Source organism: Perognathus longimembris, chromosome 12, assembly GCF_023159225.1.
Source record: "Perognathus longimembris pacificus isolate PPM17 chromosome 12, ASM2315922v1, whole genome shotgun sequence".
Classification (NCBI taxonomy): Eukaryota; Metazoa; Chordata; class Mammalia; order Rodentia; family Heteromyidae; genus Perognathus; species Perognathus longimembris.
Genome location: NC_063172.1, coordinates 54739721 through 54746713, shown reverse-complemented (window position 1 = coordinate 54746713; position 6993 = coordinate 54739721). Strand labels below are relative to the sequence as shown.

The window sequence follows — 6993 nt, the reverse complement described above, 5'->3', positions numbered from 1 at the left end:
AGCAAAAATATACAGTAGGGGTGCCTACTTAGCAAGAGGGAAGCTCTAAGCTCAAACTCCAGTACTAAAAAGAAGGATAAGATATGTGAAGTGCCACTATCACTGTCAATGGTAATATTGCCCTCTTTAGAGGTATCCCATCTTTTAATTTTTAAAAATTTTTTTGTCTTACTCAAATAACTATGTCACTGATTCAAACTTTGTAGCTGTTCTACGCATTTTCTCAGTGTGTGATGTGATGCCCTCATAGTTAGAACAAACGACGTTGGAAGTCCAGGGCTTATTATCCTGCCTATGTTGGGCTCAAACCCGTCATATTTTTTAAAAAGTGTATTCTCCCTTTACAAAACATATATTTTGCTATTGTAAAGTTGTACAGAAGTTTATTGTCCTTAAGTTGTGATAGAAAGGGGTTTCAAGTCATCATGTCAGTTTGTGAGCACAATGCATATTGATAGGTGTTGCTCCTTCCATTGTTCTTCTCTGTCAAACTCAGCATCTTTTTATGTCAGCCCCCTAATAAGTACAACTTTACTCTGCACCCTACCTCAGCTCTACTGTTTTAATGGAAAGTGTCTTAAACCAGTTATTTAATTCACTTGCTACATATGCAATAAGCTTGCCTGAAAACATTTTTCTTGTTTCCTGAGAATACTAAATGTAATGTTAAGAGAAATCAAGATCACTGGCTGTACAGCAGACCTGACTACATCAACTTCATGAGTTGTGTGGCTTTTGGCAAAGTTTAAGATAGCACCTGTGACATAGTGTTGGCATGCAGAGAGAAAAATAACAATAGGATTGATGCTAAAAACAATAGCGAATGGGTGTTGAGCCCTTAGGACAGGTCAGGAGCCATCTACACAGTATACATGTGATAATGCCTTTGATCCTCACAGTTTTCCAATCAGGCAGCATTTTACTATCCCATTTCACAGATGGGGCCTCTCAAGCACTGATCATTGCAGCCACGCGTCTGTCATTTTAGAGCTAATGAATGGTGAATCAAAGATTCAAACCCAAGCACATTGCGGTGAGACTATACACAGTAGACCCTGTGTGGAGTACAAATACACTGTCCTTGCCAATAATGAAATAGAAAAAGTGGTCAAAGTATTGTTGAGGAACCCCTGGGGCGGGGGCGGGGGGGCGGTGGGCTCTCAGAGAAGCTTTACAGTGAGCATTGGAGAATTTTGACAGGTGAGCAAAGGGCATCTCAGGTGGAGGGAGGGCCAGGAGGAAGGTGAGGGTACTATGCCAGTACAGAGATGACTATGTCGGTGGAGTGTGCTTTTTAGGAAGTGAAGTGACAGGAGGGCATGTTGGAAAGATCATGGAAGACTGCATTGTGTAGAGCCCTGAATGTCACTCTCCAGAGCTGGATTGCATCCTGCAGGTAATGAGGGTTTTAGTACTAGTCTGACCAGCATCTTGGTTCCCCCACAGAGCAGTGCTGCCTTTGGCGAGGTTGGATCCACCGCAGCTTCTGGCCCCAAATTTCCACTTACCCAATAGGTGAGGTGTAGAAAGTAGCTGCCAGACACTGAGGCAGACACAGGTCCAGGGAACAGGGGAACATCTGCTCCTCCTCCTCGCAGCTCTGTGGCTCCAACACTAGCATCATTTGGTAGCGCTGGCCACCTGCTGACACATCTCAAAGTCAGGTTGCTGTTCTCTCTCCCATTCCAGTCTCCCCCTATCACCACTCCACAGGCCACTTGGCTTTGTAGAATCGTTTTCAAAAATGTTTCTAATGTCTTACTACTGCCTGTTCCATCTGCCCCTCACTCATGGTGGCCTGGCCCCTTTGCAAGGCCTGGAAGTTAGGATGCCAGGAAAGGTTAAAAATGTGGCTTCGCTCTTGCTCTTGTGTGGTGCTTTGCTGTCTTTTGTGCACTGTTACAGACGATGATTTTAGAATGAAGCCAAGTTGATTGCTGACACTTGAATAAAAAAAACTACAGATAATATGGGCCATCTTGCCATTGGTGTTAACAGACCAGGATGATGGTGTGAGCACACATGCACATATATGCACATACAAACAAGCAAGCTACAAATGCATATACATACACATGTGCCCGGGGTTTTTAGCCTCCCGCGCTCTCCTGTCCTGCAGGAGAGATGGGGAAAGCGTACCTCACGCGGGCGGGTCCAGGAAGAGGATATGGGGGTTGACAGACCACCACCCAGCCCTCTTCTCCACAGAGGACAAACAGGCAGCCTGGAAGCCGGTCAGAGCCAAACTCGTTTAATCAGGAAAAGAATCGTTCTTTTACGCAGGTTGGACGGCCAGCAAAAGGGGAGGGGTACGTGCACCTACCTAGGGGCTGGGATTTGATGCCAGAGCTGTCCATCAGGGTGGATGCTCCAAGAGACCTCCCTAAGGGGCTGCCCACATCTATGTCAGGCCCTCAGGGCCGCCTCTTGGAACCATGCTAGCAATGGGGCTTGACTTCAAAGAGTCTGGCTCTTGCTTGGCTTTTGTTGCTCAAGGCTGGCATTCTACCACTTGAGCTATGCCTTCATTTCTGGCTTTTTGCTGATTAACTGGAACTATGAGTCACATGGGCTTTTCTGTTTGGGCTGGCTTTGAGTCTCAATCTTCAGACCTCAGTCTCCTGATAGCTATGATTACAGGTGTGAGGTTCTTGGCTTCAATGTGGATCTTAGTCAAAAGTCCAAGACATGATTCTCACTCACTCAGGAAAGAAACAAGGTTGATGAGAAATGTGTCCTAAGTATCCTAGGTAAGTTTTTGAATATTGTAGAAACATTTGACAGCATGCACATTTTAGCATTACAGTTTAATAACTGTCTACACAGGGAAATAAAGTGTTTTTGAAACAGAAATATTTAATTGAAGTTTTAAAAATTCTTCCTAAGGGTATTATTCCTGTATTTTAAAGAATAATAAGTCATGTTGGAGTATCTGCTGATATATACTTTAGGACCTTAGTTTAGATGGCAATACAGATTTCTAGAAACTAGCCTTTATTAACATTCTTCGTTACTTTATTTGGTATACTATTATTGGAATATTTTCATATGTGCATCTGCTGCCTACAGAGCCTACATTTTCTTTTTTTTGGCCAGTCCTGGGCCTTGGACTCAGGGCCTGAGCACTGTCCCTGGCTTCTTCCGGCTCAAGGCTAGCACTCTGCCACCTGAGCCACAGCACCGCTTCTGGCGGTTTTCTGTATATGTGGTGCTGGGGAATCGAACCTAGGGCCTCGTGTATCCGAGGCAGGCACTCTTGCCACTAGGCTATATCCCCAGCCCCCAGAGCCTACATTTTTATTGACCAACTGAAGTGTACAAAAACATTTTTTTTAAGGAAAATACTAAAGATCTCCTTGAGAAAAAAGCAAGATCTGGCTGTGTTCTACAGTCATAGCAAAGGCTCCTCCTAGTGGAATGTCTCAAAATTGCTCCATTGGCCCAAAGGCAATGGGAACAGGAATGAGATGAATACTTAAAATCAATCCAATCTAGTGGCTTAGGCCTCCCCTCCCCCCTGTGCTTTGGAGACGTCTACTTGTGTCAGTATACGATAGCTAAAGAGCTTAGAAAAGCGCCAAACTATTTCATTTTGAGAAGAGACATAATTCTAATTATAAAATATTTCTGATGGATAAATGGATAACATCTTTTAGATGTAACCTTGATGTTTTCAAAACTGCTTTAAAAGTTGTGTTTAACTTTTAGTTACAGATAAAGACAAATGCCAAATGTCTCCTCTCTCCTCTTCTTCTCCTCCTCTTCCTCTTCCTCCTCCTCCTCCTCCCCTCCCCCTCCCCTCCCCCCCTCCCCCCCTCCCCCTCCTCCTCCCTTCTTCTTCCTTTTCCTCTTCCTCTTCTTTCATCTTCTTGTTTTGCCAGTCCCCGGGCTTGACCTCAGGGTCTGAGCACTGTCCTTGGCTTCTTTTTTTTCTCAAAGCTAGCACTCCACCTCTTCAGCCCAAGTGCCACTTCCAGTGTTTTTTTCTGTTTATGTGATGCTGAGGAATCAAACCCAGGGCTTCTTGCATGCTAGGCAAGCACTGTACTGCTAAGCCTCATTCTTAGCTCCTAGGTGTCTTCTTTTTAAGTGCAGGGGAGAAGAGGATGGGAAGGACAAGTGAAGCGCTTGTCACAGGAGGCCTATGGCATCCTGGACCATTCTTCTCCAAGAAGTAATGACAATTCATCCAGTATTGGATTCACTGAATATGCAAGAGGATGCTACTGGTGGAATTGAAAGTTTGGTCACAGTTCAGGGTGTATGGTAGAAAAATACTCAGCAGTTACCCAGATTTTAACAGAGGTGTGACTAGATGGTGGACAGGATTTTTATTCTAAAAGGTGGAAAACTTGCACCAACTACAATAAGTGTTGGTTTTCTTCTCCTTCTCATTGCCAGTCATAGTAGCCACATGCAGGTTGACTGGAAGAGAGCTGAAAAAGATGTAAACAAAGAAAAAAGTGAGGTTAAAAGGCAGCACTGAAGTCAACAATATCATTAAAGAAGTAACAGGATTTATCCAAAAGAACATTGTGCTATCCAGTGGATTTTGTGGGATATGTTTGCTAGGCCCTGCATTTTAATCTCTCTCTCTCTCTCTCTGTGTGTGTGTGTGTGTGTGTGTGTGTGTGTGTGTGTGTGTGTGTGTTAGTCCTGGAGCTTGAACTCAGGGTTTGTGTACTATCCCTGAGCTTTTGTGATCAGACTAATGCTCTACCACTTCAGCCACAGCTCTACCTCTGGCTTTTTTCATGTTTGATTTGGAGTTAAGAATGGTATGAATTTTCCTGCCCAGGCTGGCCCTAAACCTTGGTCCTCAGTCCTCCATCTCCTGAGTAGCTAGGATTAAGGTATGTGCCACGGGTGCCTGGCTGCATCTTGTTTTTGTTTTTTTGAATTAGCACTTACTGGTTGTACAAGAAGGTTTCATTTTAACATGTCCATTTATATGTCCAATAAGTTTTGATGAAAGTCACCCAGATCACCCCCTCATTATCTCTCTTCCTTCCTCTCCTTCCCAAACAGTCTCAACAAGTTTCCTTGTTCCACTTATTTTGACTCTAGACTCCCTCTTTCCCCTTCTCTATTTTTATGGACCCATCCTATACCCCAGACATGTTTTAACTTATTAACATTTATTTTTCCTGAAGTGTATGTTAAGTGTTCAAAGAGGTTTCTGCACGGTACCTCACACATGCACAAACAATATTTTATTCAATACTCAACACTACCTCAAGGCTAGACTCTTATCTCCAATTAACCACCAGAAACCACATCTCCACTTCAGGTTTTCTGGTGGTTAATTGGAGATAAGGGTCTCATGCACTTTCCTATTCAGGATGGCTTTGAACTCTGATCCTCATCTCTCAGCCTCCTGAGTAGGTAGGATTATAGGCCCAAGCCGTCTGCGCCTGGCTAACCACCGTGTACCTGAGGGGCAGGGGGATAGGAGGGAAGAAAGTACATAATAAAAATCATGGTGCACAAATTGTGTATCTACTCCCTTTAAAAGGTTATTTGAGCTGGGCATTGATGGCTCATGCCTATAATCCTAGCTATTTAAGAAGATCCCAGTGCAAAGCCAGCCTGGAAGGAAAGCCTGTGAGACTCAACTCCAATTAACCGCCAAAAAGTCAGAAGTAGAACTGTGGCTCTGTCTGTGGTAGGGCAAAAACAGCTAAGAAGCAGCACCCAGGCCTTGAGTTCAGGCTCCAGTACTGCACACACACACATTGTTTTGAAGTGCTGGAGATCAAACTCAGGGCCTGGTGCATGCTAGAGAAGCACTCCACACCACATTATGCCCCTATCCCCTGTCAATTTTCATTTAGTTAAAACTTACACTCTGAACATTTCCTTACTCACAGGCAACAAATGATAAAAAGGTTTTTAATATTTCAAATTATAGAATTGTAACTTAAGAACAATAAATTACTGTTTTATAATTTAAGAAAATACTGTATTTAAGATAATTCTAGTGTGCCTTTTCTGAAATCAATCAATAAAGGTAGTACAAGAGAAGAATGCATTGGCAGTTCTCAGAATGACACAGACTCATTTCGTATGTATGAATGTATGTATGTATGTATGTATGTATGTATTTAGTGTGCTGTTTTGAGGGGCTTGAACTCAGAGCCTGGGTGCTGTCTCTGAGCTTCTTTTCCCCCCTCAAGGTTAGTGCTCTACCACTCAAACCACAGCTTCACTTCCAGCTTTGCTTTTGGTGGTTTAGTAGAGTTAAGAGTCACAGACTTACCTGCCTGGGCTGGCCTCAAACCACAATCCTCAGATCTCAGCTTCCTGAGTAGCTAGGATTAGAGCGTGAGCCACCAGCTCCAGGCAGACCCAGTTTTTTCTCACTCACTAGTAGGACCTTGGATTTCTTTTCACACGGTTTAGTGCTGGGCATTTTCTTCACTGCCCTCATACTGACCATACCCGTGAAGCAAAATCCCAAACAGGACTGTGGGTCCTTGGTTGCAAATTTTACTATATTTACCCTAGTATGGCAGCACCAGTTTCCTTCCACTTTTTGATTTCCTGATTAGCAAAAACACTTAGCATTTAACATTAAAATGGAAACTGAGCTGGAGGTGTGGCTCGGTGGTAAAGTGTCTTCCTGGTAAGTATAAAGCCTGGCGGTCAAATCCTAATACAGCAAAGAAAAGCCATGTTCTGTTGGGCACCAGGGCCTCATGTGTATAATTCTAGCTATTCAGGAGGCTGAAATATGAGGATCCCAGTTTGAAGGCAAGCAGAGCAGGCAAGTGTATGAGACTCTTATCCCAATTAGCCAGCAAAAACTGGGATTAGAGCTGTGGCTCAAGTGGTAGAGCACTAATCTTGAGCAAAAGAGCTAAGGGACAGTTCTCAGGCTCTGAGTTCAAACCCTAGGACTGAAACACACACACACACACACACACACACACACACACACAGAGTTGGACATAGACATATCTAGCAGCCTACTACAAGTATTAAAAGGAAGCA

General features: G+C 43.7%; 1 pseudogene; it reads left to right on the top strand.

The window, feature by feature from the left end:
• The first annotated feature begins 4263 nt into the window (after positions 1-4263).
• LOC125360632 lies at positions 4264-4586 on the top strand (annotated as a pseudogene).
• Positions 4587-6993: the final 2407 nt, after the last annotated feature.